Source organism: Cherax quadricarinatus, chromosome 67, assembly GCF_038502225.1.
Source record: "Cherax quadricarinatus isolate ZL_2023a chromosome 67, ASM3850222v1, whole genome shotgun sequence".
In the NCBI taxonomy this organism is placed as follows: domain Eukaryota; kingdom Metazoa; phylum Arthropoda; class Malacostraca; order Decapoda; family Parastacidae; genus Cherax; species Cherax quadricarinatus.
This window is the reverse complement of record NC_091358.1, coordinates 20,324,354-20,331,200: the sequence shown is the minus strand read 5'-3', so window position 1 is coordinate 20,331,200 and position 6,847 is coordinate 20,324,354.

The window sequence follows — 6,847 nt, the reverse complement described above, 5'->3', positions numbered from 1 at the left end:
AAATTACCAAATTCTGACCACTTAATTGGGTAGTTGAAATTGGTAAATGGGCAGTTTCTTGTACTCAGTCAAAAAAAATGGAGTTCTAATGAAATAGCTATGATTTTAGTTGACTGGAACATTGGAATTGGCCAAAAATAGGGCTCAAAGTTGGCAAAATTGCCTATGCTTAAATATCACCGATATCGCTAACTTTGTGAGAGCATAATTTCATAAGTTTTCCATCAAATTTCGTACTTTTGGTGTCATTATCATCAGAAAAAGATTCTCTATCATTTCATAAGAAAAAATAATTTAATATTTGGGGGTGGGAATTTTTCAACCCTGAGAGTGAATTAACTCTGTTTCGGCCATACATATACGTCTTAAGAGCCAGTGTTTCAGACGTATATATACTCAATACTTCTAGTGGCTTCAAATCAAGCAGAAGAAAGCTGGTAAGCCCACATGTGAGAGAATGGGTCTCTGTGGTCAGTGTGCACTGTATAAAAAAATTCCTGCAGCACGCAGTGCATAATGAGAAATGACTGTGTTTTTGAATTAAGACACCGACTTTAAGGTGTATTTATGTATAGTATTTATGGTTGTATTCTCGTTTTCATGGTCTCATTTGATAGAATGGAAAACATATTATAGAAATAGTGGTGATTTTGATTAGTTTCACGATGAAAACGACATTGAAATTGAGCTCAGAGTAGTGGAAATGTTCGATTTTTACCAGTGTTCAAGAGTAAACAAATCACACCACACATCCAGTACACATCAACGGGGGAGTCTAATATTCTTTCACTAGTGCATGTGATGTAGTTCAACTATGCTTGGTTGGTCGCTAAGAGAGACCTAATTTAACCATTTATATGGTCACACCTTGCCTTAGCAAATGGATATCAGACACGCCTTTCGGCTTAAGTCTGAGGTCTTTTGTTCTTTACGGCATCAGTCCTCAGCATCAGGTCGTAACAAGAGGTCTACGCTTTATGGGGAACGGGGTGCTAAGAGGACCATCTTCCCAATACCTCTAACTCTCCATTTAACCCCTTCAGGGTCCAAAATCTGAAGTGGTGCTCCAACGTCCCAAGAAATTTTGAAAAAAAAAAAATTATTTTTTCTTACAGAATTAAAGAGCATATTTTTGTGAAGGTAATAAGAAAAAAAAAAATTCTGATCAGTACTTACCGAGATACAGTGCCGAGAAGTTTGTCCAAAATGAGCTGGTGGCGGCAACATCGACGAATTCCACATACGCGCATTACTTTATTTAGCAGTTTTTGTAGTTTTTTCTTTTCTTTTCCAATTTTTTTCTTTTCCTACTAACATTTGGGGCTTGAGAGACCAATACAGTGGACCCCAGCATAGCGACCTTAATCCGTGCAAGAGGGCTGGCTGTTATGCGAAATGTTCGGTATGCGAATGAATTTTCCCCATAAGAAATAATGGAAATCAAATTAATCCGTGCAAGACACCCAAAAGTATGAAAAAAAAAATTTTACCACATGAAATATACATTTTCCTACACACAAAGAGAAGGATACATGCACAATAGTAGAGTAGTACATGCACAATATATATTGTGCATGTACTACTCTACTAAATGAAGAATAAATGACACTTACCTTTATTGAAGATGCAGCAATGACTGATGAGACACTGTGTCCTGGGAGTGCCTTTTCCTCCTGAGTACTGTAGGTCCTGTTTGGTATTTTCTTCCAGAACAGGCCTTATCACACTGTGTATGCCACTACGATTCTTAAATCTCTCAAACCAACCTTTGCTGGCTTTAAATTCACCAATATGAGCACTAGTTCCAGGCATTTTCCCCTGTTCACCTGGGTGTTAGTCGACTGGTGTGGGTTGCATCCTGGGAGACAAGATTAAGGACCCCAATGGAAATAAGTTAGACAGTCTTCGATGACGCACTGACTTTTTTGGGTTATCCTGGGTGGCAAATCCTCTGGGGTTAATTGTTTCTTGGTATTCTCAATAAGCCACACCAACAACGGTGGTACAGCAGCAGCAGCAGCTGACGGTGGTACAGCAGCAACAGACGATGCTACAGCAGCAACAGACGATGCTACAGCAGCAGCAGACGATGCTACAGCAGCAACTGACGATGTTACAGCAGCAGCAGACGATGCTACAGCAGCAGCAGCAGCAGACGATGCTACAGCAGCAGCAGCAGCTGACGGTGGTACAGCAGCAACAGACGATGCTACAGCAGCAACAGACGATGCTACAGCAGCAGCAGACGATGCTACAGCAGCAACTGACGATGTTACAGCAGCAGCAGACGATGCTACAGCAGCAGCAGCAGCAGACGATGCTACAGCAGCAGCAGCAGCTGACGGTGGTACAGCAGCAACAGACGATGCTACAGCAGCAACAGACGATGCTACAGCAGCAGCAGACGATGCTACAGCAGCAACTGACGATGTTACAGCAGCAGCAGACGATGCTACAGCAGCAGCAGCAGCAGACGATGCTACAGCAGCAGCAGCAGCTGACGGTGGTACAGCAGCAACAGACGATGCTACAGCAGCAACAGACGATGCTACAGCAGCAGCAGACGATGCTACAGCAGCAGCAGACGATGCTACAGCAGCAGCAGCAGCTGACGGTGGTACAGCAGCAGCAGCTGACAGTGCAGCAGCAGCTGACGGTGGTACAGCAGCAGCAGCAGCTGTACCACCAATAGTAGCGATGGTTGATTGGGGTTTATTATACAACCTGGCCAGCTCGGAGACACGCACTCCACTTTCATACTTATCAATGATCTTTGTCTTCATCTCCCTAGTAATTCTCACCCTTATTGCTGTAGGGTTGGCACTAGAAGCTTTCTTGGGGCCCATGGTCACTTATTATCCAGAAAAAATCACCAAAAACACTGTAATAATACGAAATGTTCCGATTGTATGCTTGGATGTTACCGCGGAGGCTGGCTGGTAAACAATGCCACCGGCGGAACATGTGAGCGTGGCTCAGGCCGCACATTGGACGTGTCTCGGACGAAGGGCGGTCAGCGGGTTTTTGGGCGGTATGCGAGGCAAAATTTTTGCGATCAAAGCGTCCGGTATGCGGATTGTACGGTATGCGATGCGTCCTGTATGCGGGGGTGCACTGTACTGTATATAATGTATACATGTATATATAAACTCCTGTTTACCTGGAGACCTGGAGAGAGTTCCGGGGGTCAACGCCCCCGCGGCCCGGTCTGAGACCAGGCCTCCCTGTATTGAACACAATAACCGCGCTTAAGTTAATATCATATTATTGTTTACCACTGTTGTTTATTACAATAAACATGCACAAATCTTGTATAATACTAATGTTCTATCATATATTTACATATTTACAATCACTGGACATGGTTTTAGAACTGCTGGAGCTTGTGGAACTCCTTGAAAGAATGCACCATGCACAGAGGTACCTTACATTCCTCACACATAAACCGAGTGTCTTTGCGTCTTTGTTGCCGTCATTTTGTTTGTGCACAGACGATGCATCTCTTCTGAGCAAATTTCTCCTGAGTTGAAGGAAGCTGTATTATGAAATGATCACCTTCCCTCCTCAAACGCTTGGGTATATCCTGCGGAATTCGAGGACCTTGTTGTATAGCAGGTGTTCTTACCTGGTACTTCATTATGAGTTGTCTGACAACAGACAAACAAAATTCACCATACGGTGGTCTGTTGCCAGTCTTCTTTTGGTACATATTATATGCATTGAGCATTGAAATGTCCATGAGATGGAAGAAAAGTTTCATGTACCACTTGTAACTCTTACGAACACAACCAACAAAACCAATCTGCATGTCACATTTGTCAAGCAAGCGCATGTTTTGTGAATAATCAATCACTGTCACTGGTTTTCGAATACGTTCATTAGTCACTCAATCAACTTTGCCACTGTCTTGCATTTCATTACAGTGAATGGTTGTTAACAATGTGACATCTCGTTTGTCATGCCACCGTAATGCCATGATGTTATTGACAGTAAACACCTGCACGTCATCACCACGAGCACCTGCGTTGAGCCTGGGCATATGTTTATGATTAGAACCCACTGTGCCACACACATCTGTCTTGTTCACTCGCAAGAAATCACTGAGTAATGGGCTTGTGTACCAGTTATCGGTATATAATGTATGCCCCTTACCAAGATAAGGTGCCATCATGCTTCTCACTACGTCACCTGAGATACCCAATAACATCTTGGTATCTTTCAATGTTTTACTTCCCGTGTATACAACAATATCCAATACCAGGCCACTGTCACAGTCACAGAGTACAAACAGTTTTATACCAAAGCGTTTCCTCTTGCTCGGTATATACTGCTTGAGTGACAGTCTACCTTTGAACAAAATCAAAGACTCGTCAATTACAAGAGTCTTGAATGGATAAAAGTATATGCTGAACTTTTGTTTGAGATACATGAAAACATTTCTAATCTTGTATAACCTGTCACTTCTGTCAGGCCTGGTTTTGTCAGAGAAGTGCAACATACGTAACAGTAAGATAAACCTGTTCACTAGGATGATTTCACTGAAGACCGGGGTAGAAATTAGCTGATCTGTGGACCAGTATGCTTTTATATTATGCTTATAGACATGAGGCATAAGCATTATTGTTGCAAAAAGCAAATACATTTCTGCAACAGTCGTCTCTTTCCACCTGTGTAGTCTTGACTGTGGTGATATGATCATATTTGCCATGGTGTACTCAAAATACTTATTACTTTCCCTGACAACAGTTTCCAACAATGGCTGGTCAAAGAATAATTAAAAAAATTCCAGTTCATTGGCCGTGGTTCCAAGTGGACAAGTAGGTAGAATTCCACTTTGAGAGTCATCAAAGTGGTGGGGCTTGGGAACAAAATTGGGATTTTGCTGCCAATCCCAGATACGGTTTGCTGGTGGATACTGGACATCATAGGCTGGTTGTGTGGGTAGTTGTGGTTGTGGTGGGCTGGTGGCTGACGCTCCGCTTTGTCCTTGAACTGAGAAGTCAGCAGCGTGGGTCCCAGCCTGGGCTGGTGAGTCACGCATGGCAGTGCCACTACCATCACCACTACCACCATCTGCTGATGCCTGTGGTCTATCCATGCCAAGTGTAGCCACATCATCCTCACTATCACTATCTAAACCTGGTGTAGGGCCACGGGATGTTCTCTGGGATGTACTCCAGGATGTACTCCTTTCCCTGGGCACAGCATAGGGTGCACTACCCGAGCGCATGCGGCGGCGTACATACCGACGCTTCACTGGTGAATATGATTCCTCGCTATCACTACTCAAATGATCATCAAGAGCAATAAAATCACAATCCACGTCACTATCATCATCATTACTGAAGTCAGAGGCCTGGCCACGCGAAAATAATAGTTTTCTCTTGCATTGAGGTACAACTGACCGTGACTGAGGAGTGCCCACATCAGAGGTAGAAGGTTGAGGATCGTCAGGGTTTTCTGCACTATTATCGATATCCTGGTCATTCCTTTCAGTCACTAACTGATAAAAGCCCAAGAATTCGTCTTCATTTCCACTTCCATCAGTGTCAGAACTATCAGATAGGAAGAGGAGAGTCCCAATTTTCCATGGAGTGAGAGCTGCCTTGCGACAAGGCATGGTGAACAAGGGTAACTGAGCCGGCGTTCCCACAATGCTATGCAGGCGCCTAGATTTTTTGTTTATGGCGCACACCCACCACGCAGACCCGTTCTCTCACATGTAGGCCTACGAGCGCTTTTGCCCTAAATTTGACGGTGCTAGAATTTTGGCGTAGATCTACGGTTTGAACACTCAACGTGAAGCCGTAGATCTACGGGACAGACCCTGAAAGGGTTAATAACTCTCCTCGCCTATTTTTAACTGACAAATCCATTTGTTCTCTAGGCTTCCTTAACTTGTTAATCTCAGTCCAAAACTTTTTCTTATTTTCAACAAAATTTGTTGATAACATTTCACCCACTCTCTCATTTGCTCTCTTTTTACATTGCTTCACCACTCTCTTAACCTCTCTCTTTTTCTCCATATACTCTTCCCTCCTTGCATCACTTCTACTTTGTAAAAACTTCTCATATGCTAACTTTTTCTCCCTTACTACTCTCTTTACATCATCATTCCACCAATCGCTCCTCTTCCCTCCCACACCCTCTTTCCTTTAACCACAAACTTCTGCTGAACACTCTAACACTACATTTTTAAACCTACCCCATACCTCTTCGACCTCATTGCCTATGCTCTCATTAGCCCATCTATCCTACAATAGTTGTTTATATCTTACCCTAACTGCCTCCTCTTTTAGTTTATAAACCTTCACCTCTCTTACCTGATGCTTCTATTCTCCTTGTATCCCATCTACCTTTTACTCTTAGTGTAGCTACAACTAAAAAGTGATCTGATATATCTGTGGCCCCTCTATAAACATGTACATCCTGAAGTCTACTCAACAGTCTTTTATCTACCAATACATAATCCAACAAACTACTGTCATTTTGCTCTACATCATATCTTGTATACTTATTTATCCTCTTTTTCTTAAAATATGTATTACCTATAACTAAACCCCTTTCTATACAAAGTTCAATCAAAGGGCTCTCATTATCATTTACACCTGGCACCCCAAACTTACCTACCACACCCTCTCTAAAAGTTTCTCCCACTTTAGCATTCAGGTCCCCTACCACAATTACTCTCTCACTTGGTTCAAAGGTTCCTATACATTCACTTAACATCTCCCAAAATCTCTCTCTCTTCTCTACACTCCTCTCTTCTCCAGGTGCATACACACTAATTATGACCCACTTTTTGCATCCAACCTTTACTTTAATCCACATAAACCTTGAATTTACA